The 18,216-nt window shown below is 34.1% G+C and overlaps 2 protein-coding genes across 12 annotated transcripts in view; both read right to left on the reverse strand.

The window, feature by feature from the left end:
- Positions 1–18,216, reverse strand: part of USP49 (ubiquitin specific peptidase 49) — a 79,588-nt gene that overhangs the window by 51,152 nt on the left and 10,220 nt on the right. Inside the window, exons 1-2 of one of the 9 annotated variants that reach the window (XM_036217907.1) lie at positions 12,683–12,752; positions 507–737 (exon numbers count right to left, since the gene is read on the reverse strand). The exons of 5 other annotated variants lie outside the window; for them this stretch is intronic. The gene's annotated coding sequence lies outside the window, so the exon portion shown is untranslated. Of the gene's footprint in view, positions 1–506; positions 7,141–12,682; positions 12,773–16,365; positions 16,406–18,216 lie in introns of those variants that run through there. 3 more of the 9 variants (XM_016128514.2, XM_016128515.2, XM_036217917.1) reach the window with 3 other exon arrangements.
- The window catches only part of MED20 (mediator complex subunit 20), a 62,607-nt gene that overhangs the window by 27,001 nt on the left and 17,390 nt on the right, over positions 1–18,216 (reverse strand). Inside the window, exon 5 of one of the 3 annotated variants that reach the window (XR_004950037.1) lies at positions 16,366–16,447. The exons of 1 other annotated variant lie outside the window; for it this stretch is intronic. The gene's annotated coding sequence lies outside the window, so the exon portion shown is untranslated. Of the gene's footprint in view, positions 1–11,717; positions 16,448–18,216 lie in introns of those variants that run through there. One more of the 3 variants, XR_001594900.2, reaches the window with a different exon arrangement.

The raw sequence follows: 18,216 nt of genomic DNA on the forward strand, positions 1-18,216 counted from the left end.
GAAAAGCGATGTCATGAATCTTATTTATAAATTCGAAAAAAGATCAGTATATTACAAGACAGTTTATGGAACTCTCTACAAGTACTCAAAATTAACACAAAAGAGTAAAAAAAAGTTGTGATTTTTTTTTTTAGCTAAGAGCAATCAAAGATTCAGTCATTTATTAATAGACTGATACATAAATGGAAGTATGAAGGTTTACATCCTGAAAAATCCACTTCTGCATTTGCTTTAGGTTTCAAAGATTACATATTGTCTTTGCATATAATCTCAAACTGTCAGAAAAAGATTCATGGTAACAAAAATACTCGAGTATCAAAAGCTAAAATTATTTTTGTATAAGTGAAATATATAATAATGAAAGGTGCCATGAGATGATTCTTCTGTGTTAAGTAGGTTTATGCCTCTCAGGTAAGCAGCATATTTCTTTAAAAGCAGCAACATTCTATACACAAGGACATTATATTAGTCAAAGATATATAGAGTATACGATTTAGACGAATTACAAGTGTAATCATCTTTTAGGTTTCTGGCACTTGATTCAGGAAGCAGGACTCAGTAAGCTTGAGGTGAGTACACTGTCAGCTGCCATGTAACAAACAATATGAAAAATCCTGTTTTGTCATCCTAATAACACAAGAATTCCTCTTAGAAGGAACTTTGTGAAAATATATTCCCTCAGGATGGTACATCTCTCATGTCCACTTCTTCAGGGTGGATGGATCCTTGCTGAATGGCTGTCAAGAGGGAAATTGTTCTGCGTTAGACAAGAGAAAGAATTTATAATTTTATCTCTGAGAGGAACAGATTGAAGAATGAGGAGGAGAGGGAAAGGAACAGAAGAAAAGTCAGTTAAATGGAGCAAAGGTGAGATTAGGTAGGGGTGAAGTTCTCAGATCAAGGGAAGTATGAAAACATTTTGATAATAGTGATGCCTTATAAGAGAAGTTGCATTAATGAAATGCAAGGCTCACTCCACCTCTACTTGGCCTTTTTTCTTTGGTCAGGTGTACTAAACCCACAAATGCCTTGTATGAATTAGGGCCTTTCTGAAAATCAGAGAAGGAGCTAAGTTTCAGGTCGGAGTGCACCATGGTGCATATCAGAGGTGCAAGGCAAGAAAATAGGGCCTATGAGGCAGAAGCGATTCTAGAAGATAAAACTCAGGAAATGCACAAATGTTTTTAGGAAGAGCTTACAACTTCCAGATCTTCTAGGCTGGTGGTGTGAGGTAACCTAATTCAGGAAGCTAAACTGACATTGTGTGGATGGGGATTTTACATCCATAAAATTTCCCTCTTTCTTATCCAAATAATTCTACTATAAAAACAATAAAAGATTAAAAGTTAACTACATTTAAATCCTACTTATTTTAATTAATTCTGAACGCTTCCCAAAAGCCTACCACAATAATCATATTAAATAGCACCTTGAATATGTAACTACATGGAGTTTAGGTTTAAAATCTCTATGAAACAACTATTAATTTGAAGAGTGATGACTTCAATAATTATGATGGTGATCTTGAAAACTGGCACAATATCATAAGTCAGTTTAATTCTGAAAACTATTAATAAGACTCTACATGTTCGAATATTTTCTATCTAGATCCCACTTATATCATTTAAACTACTGCAACATACTTTTTTTGAATGGAAGGGGATGAAATTACAAATATATAGATAAAACAAATCACTACAATGGGAACAAACTAAAAATGTGGATGACATCCCTTAACATCGTTAGAAATAAGGTCCCAAACAAACATATTCAAGCTTCTCTATTAGTGAAACTTGCTGAACTCTCAGGCTTTTGGTGTCATGCAAGGTAAGAGTACAGATACAGAGTAACAGAGACTAGTTATTATAATGGTATCCACTTACTAACAGGAGACCTTAAGCAAGTTACTTAACTTCTCTGAGCCTGTTTGCTCATCTACTTCATAGCACTGGTGTCAGGATTAAATGAAAATGCTGGTAAAATGCTAGTATACTACCTGATCCTTTATCTTTCTAGTCAATTTTCAGGGCTTGAGAAGGAGAAAATGCATTCTTGAAAATATTACTCGATTTACTTTTATTCTGCCAAATAGTAATAACAATAATGATTATGATGATGATTTGATGACAGCTGTTGACAATACATATATAGCCTTTATTGTGTGCCAGACACTCATCTAAGCACTCTAACATCTATTAATTCACTCAGGCCTCCCAACTATGAGGTAGGCATTATCTTTATTCTCATTTCATAGATATTGAAACTGAAGGACAAATAAGTTCCACAGATAATAAGTGGTTCAGTTAGGATTCAAACCCAGGTTTCTGCTCTTAGGAAATACTAGCACCAAGGACTAATATCAAGGCGATAGCAGCAATGCCCTTTCTTTACGAGCTCTCTAATATTAATGTAGTCAGATAGGGAAGGTTCAGATGGCTTACCAAGTAGAGTGGATCCATATTTTAGGAAAATAAAGCTATCAAAATATATATTTTAAAAAAAGTTTACATATTTAAAATTTGTTCAAATGTTATATATGGTTTGGGAATAAATGGCTTATATTATTAAAAGTTTAAAAAGTTACCCAAGAAAATATTAATAAATTAATAAGAAAAAATATTAAACAAGATTATACCTTTTTCAGCAAGGTCAGTCATATGACATATTCCAAAATACATTTATTATCCTATGTTGTATCTTATCTGTAACTACCTTCCCCTATAAGCTCCTGGAGGACATCAATGGCATCTTGTCTTACTTATGTGAACATTAGTGATGTCTAAAAAGTATCCAGTCCTTACTAAGTGCTTAACACATAGTGATGAAAGAATGAAGAGGCTGGATACTAAACAAAGAAAAAAATTCAAGTCAACTTATTATTTCCATTCACAGTCTAAAGCACTAACACTCTAGGCTTATTTCCTACCACCCATTCACTCCATAATTTTGCTGTCAGCAAGGCCTTGAAGAATTTAAATGTTTTCTTGACCCAACTACATTTTTGGCCTATTCCAATCTGAAAGCTCATGTAGCGAAATGTCTCAGAACAAACAGTCTCAATTGTACAATTAATCAGAGGATTCATGCATGACTGCATGCATGCAACATACTATTATAGCACTTTATGGTATGGTTTGATTTAAAGTTCTTCCATACATATCTCTCATGGCTCTTAAGGCAGCCCTGAGAATAGACAAGGCAGGTGTGATAATATAGCAAGCTACACCTAATGCTGATGGTTTGGGAACAGAAACATATTCTCATTGTCATTGCCAAAGAACTAATATAACTCAGAACGTGAATTAGATGCTTTCTCTGCAACTGGGTAAAAAGTCTACGAAATGACATATGTTTAAGTTTAACCAATGTCATAAGTAATTTTTTAAATCATAAATTATCAGTCATGTCTAAACAAAGTAAAAACAGGCCAAAAGCCTTGGAAGATACAAATGCAAAGAGAATTCTCACAACTAAATAAGGAAAAATTTTACATTCATCCACAACTAAATAAAGAAACCTCACATAAACCTTTAAGAAGACCACAATTAAATCCCTTTTGGCTGCTAAATTTGGAAGCCCAACAAAGACTGGTGGAAAGAGAGAGAGCTAGACTAGGTTGTCAGGAAGCCTGTGGATGGGTTTCAGTCCATACTCTCCTACTGAAGCCCCGCTCAAATTCAAAATTCTAAAATTTTGGACCTATTTCCCACAGCAAATAACAATGCGAAAAAGAAATATGTAACAACTTACATTTCAGTGCACAGCATGGACAGCATATAGACAAAGACTCAAGATCTGCTGACTTTCTGTTAAGTTATTAGTTTGCCATGGATTTTCTCCATTAATGGCTCTGAATAATGATTTAAGTTCAAATTCAGAACCTCTGCACAGAAACTACAAAACAGATAGATTTAAGATTTTCTATGAAACACAAGGATTGCATTTATACCCTCTGATGGTGGTTCAGAATAATCTGGATGATAAAATTCAAGTTTACTTGGCAAGTGAATTGACTTCTTATAAGCTGTTTATTAAAATGCTTTATCACCATTAGCAGAAATGTGGCCCATGGGTTTATGAAGCTCTGTGATACAGTATGCGTGGAATGACAACCTAGACTGTGAGCTTCCTGAGGACAAAGACTGTTTTTCATTCATCATGTCCTACTGTCTTTCTATTGTTGTTTGAATAGATTACTAATAGAGGACCCCTTCTTATAAATTTATCACAAATTTTACTTTTTGGTGACATGCTAACATTTATAAAGTAATTTTAATTAAAAACTTCACATGGCATTTACCACTGCAAACTGTAATTTTCTCTCTCTACATGCACATTTTTATACTGAAATGAAATATTTTCCCATTGTCTTAGCCTTCTTAAATAAAAACAATCCGGGATCAATATAATAATGTGTAAGAGATCCAGAATCTCAGACTGAAAGAGGTCAAGTCTCACATTAGAAATTTTCTTCCCTAAATGCCTGTATAAAGATTAGGATCAAAAAGGCTTTCGGAATCCACCTGCCTTGTTGATTGACTTCCATACCTAATAAGATACTAGATGGGTCTATTAATTTATAAGGAGCATAAGAACATGGGAAAGTTAAAAAAAAAAAAGGCTATAGGTTTAAAATAAAAAACTCGGGTTTAAGCCCCAGGTTATCTACTTATGAGCAGTGTGACCTTAGGGAACTCATAAACACCTTGAAACCTCTATGTCCTCACCTATAAATGGATATAAAATCAGCTCTGCTCCCTTTCAAGGGTGCTGTGAAAATCAAATAAGAAAATGTGTGCGTAAATGCATTGTAAACTGACAAGAGCTTCACCAGGGTTAGCTATTCTTTCCTTGCTACCAAAGAAAGCAAAGACTTCAGATCATTGTTCTGGTGAGAAAAGACATTGATATTCAAACATTGCATGGGGTTGGAGGGCATGCAGGGATAAAAGAGCCCGATCATTCAGGTATAACTCAAGAATATAAAATGTGTTTGGTATCTGGGTCTTCATTTTAGTTGAATAACATCCCAGTCTTAACCAACAGCTTAATAACAGCTTAAAGAACATAAGATCTTAGCCAGGTAGGAGATTCCTTCTCGTCAAAAAAGAAAATGACCTAAAAGCAATAGCATACTATGCTTGCATTCTCCCCAATCATCCAAGATACATACATGCAAACAAAAGCAATACCAAATCCTATTTATTTTGTAGAGCAGCAGCATTAGCCACAAAATAACCTTCCATATAGCATACGATAGAGTTGCTATTTCTTCACCGTACTTAAATATAATCCTGTTTTTATTTTTATTATTTATTATTATTATTTATGCCTACAGCACCTGGTCTTCCCAGGTGGTATCCAAGTACTAACCAGGCCCGACCCTGCTTAGCTTCCAAGATCAGAAATCAGGCTTGTTCAGAATGTCATGGCAGTAACCACGGACCGTGGCTCCACTGCGGCATGAACCCAAGATCTTCTGCATGTAAACCAGACGTGTTAACCGCTACACTAGGGAACCAGGTCCAAGTTCTAAATAATTTTACCTGCCATAATTATATTCAGAAAGGATTTACACCTTACCCAGAGAACTTTTAGAACCCACTGAGAAGGGAACAGTAGGAGGAAAAAAGAAACCATATAAATGCTCAGTATAAATTTTTCAAAACAGACACATTTTCTCAAGTTTAAAGTTCACCAAAATAAAACTAGTCTATAGATATATGTGTAAGTAATTTTATTCAAAAGTATAAAACAGGATTTCTCCCCCAAAGAGAACAGTAATAGGAAGAAAAACATTTTTAAAAAAAAAATTTTATGACTACAACCTAAAGCCTACACTAGATTAAAAGGACATTTGGGTGACATAAGCAATGGATAGAGGGCTCCTATTTCCAGTTACTTTAATGAGAAAAGAACCATACTGGTAAGGAAAAGAACACTGGAGAAGACTTAGTTCTAGTTCTAGATAGATAAGCGAACGTAAGTAAGCTGCTTCTGTTCTCTGGGTCTCAATTTCCACATCTGTAAAAGTAACATTTAGGTAACTAAATTTCTCTTATTCTATTGGTAAACTTCACAAAGTCATTCTCTTACAGCAAGCTATAGGTTGGCATTAATCCACAAAGGTAGCAAAAACAAATGAATTTATATCCTGTATAATATTGCTATTATAGCAAAATTTTGCAACTGCTTTAAGTAAACCACCTATTAAATCTGCTGAAATAGGGCATCAAAGAAATAAGCTTGAATTTTCCGTTGAAACATGATGCACTAAATACCCGCATTTACCTCTGCCTTCTCCATAACTCCGCTAAAATGGCACTAAAAACAAAATCCACAAGGATAAAGAATAAGAAACAACTACGACAAAGTTTTTGGAAGCTGAAAAGCAAATGGATAAGGTATTTGATTTAGCAGAACAAAGAAAGCAAAAACTAAGAGCATGTTAAGGGGAAGCTCAAAGCAAACTATGAACTGTGGTACGATACACCAGAGAAGCTCGGAACGCCTCTAAAAGTGGAGATAGCACACAGGGCTGAAAAAGGAGAAGAGGGTAAAAATTCTATCCCAAGATTCCCATCCTAACTCTAAGCAGCCACTGGTCAGAGGATAGGAAGTCTGTTCTCTGGAAGCTAAAGAGACCGTGGACCAGAGAGAGGACAACTAGGGGCAGCCCTACCAGTCTAAAAAGATGAGGATAACCAGAAAGCTGATATCCTCAATGGTAAATATCCCCAGCTCTTTCCCTACCCAGCCTCCCAAATGTTGCAGCCAGGAGTGTAAGCCAATGATTGGAGCATTCTCTCAGGGGAAGAAGTTGGTCAAGAGAAAAACAGCTACAAATACTGACTGCTAGAGGTAAGACCCTCCCCCACAAAAGTTGGGTCCCTGGCTAATTACCTTTAAACAAAGACAACCACTTAACTCTTCAAAGCTCCCACTCTGAAAAACTCAGCTTTCAGTTTTTCAGCGGCTCATTCTGGAATATGAGTAAGATAGCCAAGGCTATATATAGATTTAAAAAAATTCCCTAAATGAAAGACCAAAACAAATAATCAAGTAAAGGTATTTTAATGAAACAGAGATGGTACAGGAGGCCGAAGAAATTTTTGAAAATTATCATTAACATACTCAGAGAAAAACTATTTCATCCATAAAACAAAAATAGAAAACTATTAGAAAGCAACATTTAGAGAAAAAAGCTCTTGAAAATTAAAAATAGGACAGCAAAAATCTTAAACTTATAAGAAGAATTTGAAGATGAAGTTCAAGACATCTTCCAGAAAATAAAGAGACAAAAAGATGAGAAATAGAAAGGATGGCAAAATTGAAGGACCCATAAATTCCAAATACAAATGATAAGAGTTCTAGAAAGAACAGGAAAATGGGGGCGAAGGGAGAAGTTGGTTAGAATTTAAGAATTCAAAAAAATCTCCAGAACCAAAAAAATCCCTCAGTGTACCTAGCACAACAGATAAAACAAGGCCCACAGTGAGGCAGATTATCATAAAATTTCAGGACATCAGATAAGATCCTAAAAGCAACCAAGGAGAGGGAAAAAAATCAAGAATCAGAATACCATTAGACTCTCATTAGCAACAACAGAAGCTAGAAAATACTCTCCAATCTAGAATTCTGTATCTAGGGAAATTATACATCAAATACGAGAGAAAATGAAGACATTTTCATACATGCAGATTCACAAATAAATTTACATCCCATGCTCTTTTTTCTTACGTACTTTCTGGAGAAATTGATTAATTAAAGTGTAAGCAATAAAAAAGGAAGATTATGGGGTCCAGGAAACATGGGGTCCCAACATAGGGAGGTGAAGGAAATACCTAGGATACGTGAGAAGGCAGATTCCAGGTAGACAGCTATATAGGTCTAGAGAACAACCTGTACGGATTTTTAAAAAGAGCAGTCTAAGACTACTATTAGGAAAATGGCATTAAATACCAAAAGAAACAGCTCAAAGAATAGAAAATGAAGGTAGCCGGAGAGGCAGAACAGTGGGGAGGGAAAAAGCAGGTAGTATACTTTTTATGCTCTATAAAAGGCTTAGCATTGATAAATATTAAATTTTAAAAGATTCTTGAAAAGTTAAAAAGTATGTTTTAAAAGCACATTTAAAAATAAGATTTTCCAAGCAAGATTTCTGAGAAAAAATAATAATGAGAGAAAAAAAATTTTCAAGGCAGAGTAATAGCAAAATATTTGGAAAACTCTACATCTTAGCGTAGAGTGTGAGTTTGTTTGAAGAAAACTAAGAACAGGAAAAAATGTTTTGCTGATTGATAATTACTCAAAAGTCATAACCACAATACTAGCAAAAAGAGAAAAATAACAGAAAAAATTTTAACATATTATGGTGTCATTGGGAAAAGTTCATGGTTCATGACATGAATCACATCACAAATTAAATTTCCTTTTTCACTTAGTCAAGCAAATACCAAACCGAAGTCAACAGAACCAACTGATTGCGTCACATTTTCGTCAGAAATAAAACGGTTAAGAAACTGTATTGCTTCCTCAGGAAAGGAAAGCATAAATACTGCAAATCCGTTGGAACAAGGAAAAAAAAGCATTCTGAGTCATCACTCATCCTTTCCTGTAGACTGAACAAAAAGCAATGGGATTCATGTGCAAGTCTGAAACAACTGCTGCCCAACTTTTTCTAAGACCCCAAGAAATGACATCTCAATAAGGAAATACGCTTTTCTCTATCCCCACTTTACAAATTCAAATATCTATATTTTCTATTGCCCTTTTACAGAAAAGTGGGAATATAGTACTTGTATATCTTATTTAATATCATCAGTGACTGTTACAACCATGCTATGCTCACTGATCAAGTGTTGCACTCTTCGTGGACAGGCAGAGGTGTTACCTGCTATTTACTCAGTCTTACATCTAGGGAGACTGCAAATGAGGAAACAGCTGGACCTGATTTTTTTTTTTTTGAATATATATAATCTCCTACTGATTTTTGTCCAGAGGAGATTTTTAAAAATCTAATGTGATGAAGCATTTTCCAACCAAATCTATTCTGGTAAAAACATTTGTTCTCAATTTTCAGCATAAATAAAGACAATGAGAATAGATTAACAAGGTAACTGGTTTAATTGTAGCATACTTTATAGATTTCAAGTTGCATGCTTAAAAATAATATTTGTTTCATTGTTTCTTGCAATCAGGAAGAAAACAATGCTTTAAGCTTCTACATAAAGTCCGATGTTCTTTTCTTTTTGAAGTTTGAGAAAATACATTAATATCTAACAAAATATAATGCATAACCAAAAGTTCCTCCAGGTTAAAAAAATAAATAAAATACTATGTTTATGGTTTCACGCATATTTCATGAAGGGAAACAGCTAACTAAAATATGAAGAAATGCTCGAACTCACTAGTAATTAGAAGATATAAATTAAAATGAGACATAATTAAATGGCAAAAATTAGAAATGGGGACAATATCAAATGTTGGGGTAGTGGAGAATGCAATGCCTGTGGGGTATACACTGATACAATAATTCAGGAGCCTGACAATACTTATACCACAATGACACTTCTTAGTCTGTATCCCAAAGAAATTCTCAAACACATCTATAATGGACATGTACAAGACTGTTTATTGGGAGCATTGTTTACGGTAGCCTAGGCATCCATCACCATGGGAACGGACACACACCACAGAATACTATGCTGCAGTTAGGACCAATTAGCTAAATGTACATCCAAAAACACACATAGGTCTTAAATCTGTGCTGAGTGAAAAAGTAAAAACCAGAGCAAAATCTACAGAATTTTTACAGAGATTCTATATTTTACAGAATTCTACAGTCAAAAATTCTAAAACAATGGACCATAATGAGAAATTTTGGAATTAAAAATACATATACAAAAAAAGTCACCAAGTAGTTTACAAAGATGCATACAGAATCAACGACATATAGCAAACACATTAGAGAGGGTGCTTTTGAGGTGGGAAAGGAAATTGAGCACGGGAAGGATGCTGAACAGAGGGCTTTTATACACCAATGCTAGACTGTTCCCAAGTCACAGAGTATGAAGTCCAAATTCAGAATACTTATCATTCATGCATACATTAAATTATTCAATAAAAATTTATTGAACACTTCAACTGCCAAGTACTATACTTAAATATAAACTTTTCTTGTTATTTCTGCTGAAGGCTTAAAAAAAAGAAAAACTCAAAAAGATATGTTTTAAGATACATTTTAACTGGAAGTAGAAGGGAAAAAATAATTTACATTAGAATATATACACTATAAAGTGAGAAATTCATCATCTTAAAATAAATTAATTTTTCATAGTATAAAAATTTATTTTTTATCACATATATACCTTAAAGTTCTTTAAATGACAAACTTAAATTAAAAAATTGAAATAAAAAAGAACTCTAAAGCCCTGCAAAATTACATTGTCACATCTCAGTACACAACATCTTTTCTCATGGCTCTCAGTGGTGAAAAAAATCTCTTTTCAAAGAAATTTTTTCTACTTTATTTGCTCTACGTAATTTTCTCCCAAAAGATATTTCAACTGCTCAGAAACACTTCTCACCAGATTTCTGTTTTCTAAAAGATTTCACAAGCTGACTGCTGGCTGCCAATGTAGGTGTTACAGCTAATATGCTCATTTTACTGCACTGCTAACAAAAACTGATTAACACATTCGGTGCAAAGTGACATATCTATTCCACATCTCTTAGGCACAGAAAATGATGTTTTCCCCCCAAATTACCTGTTCCCCACTTTATTTTACAAATTCCAACTGTTAACTAGTATATATAATATTGGTAAACAAAGCCAATAGTAACTTGTAGGACATCGTATTTCTAAAGCTCTAAAACTGTAATTCTTCAGTATTTCAGATTTTGATATTAAGTGTTAGTACATGGGAGGATCAAAGGTGAAAAATAGGAATGGCTGCGCCAACCATCAATACTACTGGAAAAGCCCAGTCGTATTGATCTGTCAGTGGGGTCAGCAGAGTCATCACTGCACATAATAAAAGACAATAATTTATTCAGGCTTACAAAAGATAACGTATTTTCATTCAGTAATAATAGCTAATACTGAGCACTTAATATGTGTCCGTCACAGTTCTAAACATTTTATATACATTATTTAATTAGTCCTCACAACAATCCAATGAACTAAGTACTATTGTTGTCTCCATTTTACAAATCATTTTTCAAATCAAATGCAGGCCTTTCTCATTACCTTTAAAACCTCCACCAAATGGCTTCAACTTCCACTCTATCCCCTCTTTTCGCCATTCCAGTACTCATTCCTGACTCAAAAGCTTGACTAATGTATCTTACATGAATGGAGCAGTTCTCTAGCCAACCTCCTCTTTCTCCCTCATTACTATACAAGATTTCTTCATGAAGATGTTCTCAGTTAATCCCTTCCTCACGTTTATTAAACACTATAGAAGTATAGAGAGTAAAAAGTGACTACCTCCTCCCAAAAACGTGGCTATCTCCTCAATAACAGTCTTAACATTTTATAAAAATAGGAATATTCTACACTTATTTGTTCAATAATGTGACTATTTAAAATAACACTGGACATGTTTCTATATTGGCAAATGGAGATCCACTGCATTCTTAACAGCTTAGTGGTAGTATTCCACTGCGTAAACCAATCGTACGTTATCTAACCAGTCCCTAAACGATAGATTTAATTTTTTTTTTTTTGCTATAACAAACAATCCTATGAAGAAAAATTTTGTGCTTGTAGTTTCCATGCAATTGTATGAATATATCTGTAGGACAAATTTTTAGAAGTAGAATTAGTGGGTCACATGGTATATATATTTTAAATTCCAATAAACTCTAAGAAAACTTACATTCCCACCAACAGTGTATGAAACTTCCCCATATTCTCATCTACTACTATCATCAACTAGTTCAATCTTTTAATTTGTTAGGTAAATGGTAATTATGTTTTATCTTATATTTATTTAAATGATTAAGATTACTGAATTTATAGCTTAAATAAGATTTTGAATTTATTATTAGTTGTAGGTTAAGCTGAACTGCCTAAGGAGGAAAAAATAATTCGAGAGGCACATTAGCAGTATAACTGGGGAAACTGGTAATGTTTAACCAATTTGAGATTTTAGCATGGAGTAGGCAATAAATGGTCAACCCCAAATGAGTTTAATCATTTCATTAAAGCATGCTCACCTTTCACGTGAAATGCACTGTTATCAATTCAAGCAGTGCCATATATTTTAGAAATGTTTCTTTTAAGAGTATAATCAATTCTAGTCATGTATTCATTGTCTCACCTTTACTTACTCGTAACACCCCTTCATATTAGTCCACTTTGATGACATTTTACTTTTTTGTTGCTTATTTATCTGCTCTTCGACTCTTTTAGATGTTAAAGCATGAGAATATAATTAGCATCTAGCCAAGAACTTCCAAAATAACTAAGAAAATTGATATAGGTAGTTGTATTAGAACACAGAAAAGGAGTAAAGGTGAGAAAAATACTAATACAGCCCCAAAGACTCTAAAAATGCTCATATAAATGAAATGTCCTCTGTTTATGAGTGCTGATTCACTGTCAAAGGTTAGATGTCTTTGATCATAATGTTATTAGCAGTGAAAGCTGAACTGAACTATTCCCACATTTCCTTACCTCATTTTCTTTGTGATCACCTCCAGGAAATAGTTTTTGTCAGGGGGACTCTAAGCAGCTCTAACAGGAATTTTGACCTTATTATCCTGAGAAATCAGTATCTATCACTGCAAAAACAAGTACTACAAATTATCTAGCATTCTAGAAAGGTTTTGGCTCAAAATTGATAAATCAGTAAACCCACCTTTTCTCTACTTTCCATTCTCAATTAAAATTTATATTCCTTTCTAAACAAACTGATCCTTATTACTTTAATTCAAAGTCAAAAGCTGTAGCTACTTTAATATGCCCCCCGTGGCCTATTCCAAGTGAGCGCACGACAGATACTACACATCATCTTTTCCATGTTAGAGACTAAAAGAGATAGAGCAGGGGGCAGGAAAGAAAAGAACACAAAGGTGACAAAGTGCTAAAGCCAACCTATAAATTATCTTTTGGTCACTCACGGCTGTATTTTGCAAAAGCTGACACAAAGTTTGGGCCTATCCTCTCTTTGGAGGGATACAAGTGTTATATAAAAGCATCTTCCTAACTCACTAGTGATAGTGCTGCTCTCGCACCCCTCACATAACATGCCCAGCAAAAGAAGGACTGCTAGATTCTAAAGACAATGACAAGAAGCTCTGTATTCTGACAATGGGAGGGAGCAGTGAAGACCAGATTTCTGGGCTGTAAACTATGCCAGACTGGCCTGCTAATCTTCCCCAAATCCCACAATGTTGTTGTGGGGGTGGGGACAGAATGGAAAATAGTCCGAAGTTGAATCAAGGACAGTTGCTCTGGATTACAGGAGGTCACGACATTCCTATTTGAATGGTGGGGAGAGGCACGAGGGCAGGGGCAGGGCATATACAAAAAACTATCCATTTATAAAAACACAAAAATAAATTTTAGCCCTGATCCTTCTGATGTGCTAACCAACATCTGCCCCCAATCATTTGCCAGCCCAGGCTGCACGGAAGGCACAGAGTAGCAAGCATTTTCACACAGTGAGGTTGGAAGAGATGCTACTAGAGTGTAAATTACTAATTAGCTCAATAGAAGACAAAGAGAGAAAATACCTGTCACAGAATGCTGTTTACAACATGACATATAATAAAAACAATCCTGAAAATTTCAGAAGAGTGCCTTACTTTTCAGACTTCTATTAACATGTAAATGGCAAAGGAACAATATATCTTTAAAAACTGCCCATGCCTCAGCAACAATAATGCATGACTAAGAAGAAAGCTTTCCAAATAATTTGTAATTTTCTCGTCCTTATGGAAGCAAAGTATTTTTAATTATTACAATCAGCTCTTATAAGGAGCTATATTTCGTCACTTTGATGATCACTTAAAGGTGGGGGGAGAAGTGCAGTATTTTACATTTGTTAGAATATAGCTGATAGTCCTTTCACTAAAATGGGACAGGCCTCATTCTGTATGTCCTTTATCAAAAGGACAGGCTATCATATTAATAAGACTGAGAATGAGCTGGAAGGTGGCAATGGGATGCAGTAGGTTAAATCTCTTTATACAACAATTGAAAAGACTCCTAAAATGTAGGTTATTTTGAGGGAGGTAATAAAAGTGTTGCATATTTATATTCATTCCCATACTGTAAGGCAAACCCATTTGTATTGATTGCAACCAGTATTCTTAAGGCATGACATTTTGCACTTAGATCTTTCCAGCTCCTTGAAACTACATAAGGATCTTCAAAATATACATGTCTTAGTCAAGGTGTTGAACAGCACTGTGGCTCCTGTTTTCAAATAATCACCCATATATCATCAATAGCAAGCATATCCTAAGGACCCACTCATGTGTGAGCACATCATACAAGGTGCTAAGGAGGTTCCCAACAGAGGAATACACTAAGGACACAGTTTTTGCTAATGAGGGAGGGGCCCACGAATTCGTTATTCACAGGTAAAAGAAAGTTTTTCAGAAATGACTGAAGACAGCAAACCATAAAACTGCAAAATCTACTCTAAACCCAATCTTGAGATTTCTTTGCTTCACATGCTTGATTAAAATCAAAATCATACCAACTTGCTGATACACTCAAGACGGTCTTCCTTTCTCTAAAAATTAAGGCCTTTATATCCTCCCCCCCAAAAAAAAAAAAATTTACTTGTTTAAAAATATTCACATGAGATAAAATGATAAAGCAAATGGGGCAAAATGAAAACAACTGGTGATTTTGAATAAGGGTATATAGAAGTTCCTGCACCATTTTTGCAACTTTCCTATAAGTTTGAAACATTGTAAAAAAAAAAATCAAGTAATCAAAAAAATAGAATATTAACAACAGATGTTCTCTCATAGGGTTGCTGCGAGTTTCAATCAATTGACATACTTAGTTCATGCTGGGCACTTAGTAATCCCTAATTATTAGTTATTTTTTTAAGAGTGAATCAATTGTAACAAATGAACCACTCTGATAGATGTTGATAATGGGGGAGGCTATGCATGTGTGGAGACAGAGGGTAAATGGGAAATCTCTATATCTTCCCCTCAATTTTGCTGTGAACCTAAAACTGCTCTAAAAATCCAAAGCCTTAATTTTTAAAAAATGAAAAGATCAATTCATTTAACCAAATTAAAACATGTGTATTTAGATTATTATCTACATAGGCAAAGATAGTAAAAATTCAGCAAGAGTATGAAGAGATACTGCTTACAGATATCTACACTGAAATTTGAGTTCCATTTTTCCTCAATGGAAAACAATATCTCAACTACAAACCTGTAGGGTATATAACAAATCCAGGGTCTTTCTCTAGCTAAAAAGGTAAACAGGTAACCATTAATCCCCAATGCAGTTTAGGCATTTTTTTTTCCTGGTTTTGGGTTGTTTCATTTTATAAGTACGATCTGATAATTAAAAAATAGGCGCATGTAAGAACCCTGATGTAATCTTTGCATTAGACATAACCCTTATGGTGTTTGTCCCAAGTTTCCAATCTATAAAGGAGAAACAGTTAATAACAGAACTACGGAGGTAATTAAAGGACTCACAAACAAGACCTGTTAAGGGATTAAAATAAACCAGCATGGTGAGGGATGACTTCACAACAGTCAAGAAGAAATAATACCAGAGCACAGTGTATCAGAGCACAGACTGCCTGCAAAATACCAAAGTTTGAATTCTATCCCCACTACTTGGTAGAATTCTCCCTTATGAAAAAAAAAAAGATTAAATGTAGCAGTTACTACTTGACAAGAAACCTAAGTATTATTTATACTGAAAGATTATCAGCTATCAAACAAGTAGCTAAAGAAATGTCTTGAGTACAACCTTGGGCAAATCAATTAAGCTCAAGGAGCCTGTTTTTTCTTCACATGTAAAATGGGAATTGTAATACTGCCAACCTAATGGGATTGCTGTGAGGAGTAAATGAGTTACAAATCTGCAAAGGGCTTACAACTGTGTCTGGCATAAAAGCACTATACATGGTAGCTACTACTATTAAGTTTATGAAGAACTAGAATCTTCTTAATACTATAGTAAGCAGATCTCTTTACTCAAAAAGTAGAGAATAGGGCAAGGGAGAACAAATACAAATATAGATTAAGTGTAGCTAGTTAGTCAGACTCTCCTTATAGAGAAAATAATTAAATGCTATAAAAGGTTATCTACAAAGGTTGCCATATTACCTCTGAAGATTTACAAAAATAGGATAAATTTTTATCTACCTGGGATGATTTAAGTGGGATATTGACTGAAGTTGCAGGATAAACTAGAGGTCCTTTCAAGGTTTCTTCCCATCCAAAGAATCTACGATTAACCAGAAAAACATTTAATTATGTACAACCTACTTATTCAAATCTGAAAATATAAACTTAAAAGTTTTTTGCTTAGCAAATAAAATTATAAACAAAATAAAGTTCAAGTGAGTAGAAGTCTAGTTGATGAATGAAAATAAAGCTTAATAAAGCTTAAATTTATCCTTATGATAAATAGTATTAGTTTAACTAAAAGATTATCTGTTTTCAGTTTTAGGAATATCAACTAAGAAAAAACCATTAACAAAGAATTGGTGATTTAGTACACTATGGCAGCATACAGAAACAAAAGACTGGACCCAAACAGACTCTTTCTCTTGGCTGATCTTATAGTTTATATTTTCTTCTTCATCAATATTAAATAAGTCTAAAATAATTTATATAAAGATACAAAGTATAAAACAATTATACTATTAAAATGTCAATACCATACACGAGTATAACTTCTTAGTAATGCCAGCCCAAACACATCTGTAAAGGAAGGGAATATGCATACACATCTCACAGAACAGACAACACATACTGAAGTTACTTTTTAGCTTGAAAATTAACATCTCAGACTAATCCTCTAGAAACTTAGCAGCAAAAACAGTAATTTAAAAATATCCTCTGTTAAATTGCTAAATCAATCTAGTCACCTTAAACACATAACAGAAGTCAAGAACAGTTAACAAGTAAATTCAGAAAGATTTAAGATTCTAAATTATTCATATATATTAACAACCAATGTTTCTGATACCCACAGATCAAAATTGAATCTTTGCTATTACAAATGCCTTCAACCTAACCTTTGCTATTTATACAAACACCCACGAAATAGTAGCAGTCCAAAATTTATGCAACTTTGAAAAAAAAAGTATCAATGTATCTGAATGTACACTAACAAAATAACCTCAAGTAAGATTCTCAAGAACAGGTTGCATTTTTTCCCTAAGTAAATTACATGCTTTCCTTTGGCATCAACAAATGCAAAGTAACAATCATTCATATCCTTAGCTAAATGTAAAAGCTTCAGAATAAAAATCATCAAGAGAAAATACAAAGTAAGAATAAGCTAAATTTTGCCCCAAGTTCCTCATCTTCCTTTTAATTTCCAAGTGTCTTAAAATCAAAAGCTTCTAGAAAATTAATATTAATATGGCATTTATTCGCAACCACAAAACAGGAGAAGCAGTGGAGCTGGCCAAGACTCCAGATTACATTGTGTTTTTTTTTTCCCCATGATAAATATTACTCATAAATTCATTATTTAAGCTAAAAGATAAATCCCATTCCAAAATTCTCCATATTCTATACATCTTCCTTTCTTTATTCCATTTTGCTAAGGGGGTATGTTACCTAATACACTATGAAATGTCCCACACAAAGCTAAAGGCATTTCAGAAGCCCTGATTTAAATCTCTTCCCCAGCAAACTTTGCTGGTTGGTTATTTGCCTGTCTCTGAAATGATTTCTCAACATTCTCAACCACCAAAAAAAAAAAAAAAAAAAAAAAAAAAAAATCTGGTTGATTATCAAAACAAAAAGATTTTCATCTTTATTTCAACAACAGTAGGCCCTCCATTGAAAATGAAAACACTGTCAATAAAGCACTGTGCCCAGCGCTTGTCAGGTAGGACACTGCTACAACAGTAACACTACCACATTACAAAGGCACAGCCACCCTGGAAAAAAAATACATCCCATTATCCCACGATCACACCCGTGGTGAAATACAGATTTTCAGCACTGAGCTGACACTTTATCATTCAGACAAGAAGA

This window comes from Rousettus aegyptiacus, unplaced genomic scaffold, assembly GCF_014176215.1.
Source record: "Rousettus aegyptiacus isolate mRouAeg1 unplaced genomic scaffold, mRouAeg1.p scaffold_m13_p_1, whole genome shotgun sequence".
NCBI classification, from domain to species: Eukaryota; Metazoa; Chordata; class Mammalia; order Chiroptera; family Pteropodidae; genus Rousettus; species Rousettus aegyptiacus.